The sequence below is a fragment of the Myotis daubentonii genome, chromosome 1 (genome assembly GCF_963259705.1).
Source record: "Myotis daubentonii chromosome 1, mMyoDau2.1, whole genome shotgun sequence".
Taxonomy (NCBI): Eukaryota; Metazoa; Chordata; class Mammalia; order Chiroptera; family Vespertilionidae; genus Myotis; species Myotis daubentonii.
The window spans coordinates 85,043,792-85,045,184 of record NC_081840.1 but is presented as its reverse complement, the minus strand read 5'-3'; the positions used below and the strand labels follow the sequence as shown (position 1 = coordinate 85,045,184).

Here is a 1,393-nt window from a genome sequence, read left to right as displayed (position 1 = left end):
TCTTGATGAACATTTTCCAAATAAACTTTAGGAGTGTTTTTAAAATCAGACAAACAATGAATAAACTTGTTGGTGCTTTGTTAGGATTCTGATACATTTATAAATTAACTTATGAAGAATGACAACTCTATCACATTGACTCTTTGAGTTAATGAACATGATATAGTCTTCTTTTATGTTCTAGCTGATAATCTTATTTCTCTTTTACAAGATCTTGAGACATTTCACTGTAGTTTCTAAATACTGAAAAAGACAACTGATCATTGAACATGTTAAAATTCAATTTTCAAAAAGGCTTATTCATGGCTCTCATGGATATATAGAATGAGAACGTGTCAAAGATTTTATTCATCTCATAAGTTAATGAGAAAATCAATAAGATGTTACATTAGTCCAAAGAACTTTGAGAAACTAGATACCTGTAAGAAATTTAATAGATTGCTGGGTTAAATACAAAGTTAATGTCCAAGAGGACCATAAACATTAGTGGTCGTCTCTTCCACTAGACAGAAATTATTTGCATTTTTACTGAACAAAACACCTACATGCTAACCTCTGCCCCTCTAGAATTAGAAAATAACTCAGGTAATTTAAAGCCATGCCTTGCCCTCTGGATTCTGACCTAATGCACCAAGAAGGTTGGTATTGCTGGCAAATATGGGACCCCTAGGGTGTCTTCCTCAGGAAAATGGTGAAGAAAATTAGCCAGCATGCCAAGTATACTTGCTCCTTCTGTGGCAAAATCAAGGTGAAGAGATGAGCAGTGGGAATCTGGACCTGTGGTTCCTGCATAAAAACAGTTGCTGGTCATGCCTGGACCTACACCACCACTTGTGCCCTCACGGTAGAGTCTGCCTTCAGAAGACAAGGCATTGAAAGACCAGAAGAAGCCCCACAATTTGAAATATTGCTAGCCTATAATAAATTATTTAATTTATGTAACCTCCCAAAAAACCCCAAAATAATAAAAATAAAGCCAAGCCTAACCTTGCACTGAAAGAACACCATCTTCTTTCCCCTCTTTTGCCCATTATCGAGTTTTAGACATTTCCCCCCACAAACATATCGTTAAATAAAACAGTTGATATTTTAAAGTTCAAATTTCATTTGGTTAACTTTATTATTATTATGTATTATTACTATTTTGCAGTCAGCATGGGTGGTCCCTTCCCTTCCATGATTCATTTTTCTTATGATGAAACACAAGTGATACATCTTGGGCAAAGAAATTAAGGAAGACATTGCACCAATTCAATAAACATTTATTATGTTGAGCCCTGTTCTAGGTTTTTGGATATAGCAGTAACAAAACAGAGAAATCTCTCTGTCTTCATGGGCCTTATAGTCTGTCTGGGTAAGATAGAAAATAACAATAAACATAAGAAATAAAGTA

At 34.7% G+C, this 1,393-nt stretch overlaps 1 pseudogene; it reads left to right on the top strand.

The window, feature by feature from the left end:
- Window positions 1–545: 545 nt before the first annotated feature.
- On the top strand, window positions 546–914 carry LOC132229822 (large ribosomal subunit protein eL43-like; annotated as a pseudogene).
- Window positions 915–1,393: the final 479 nt, after the last annotated feature.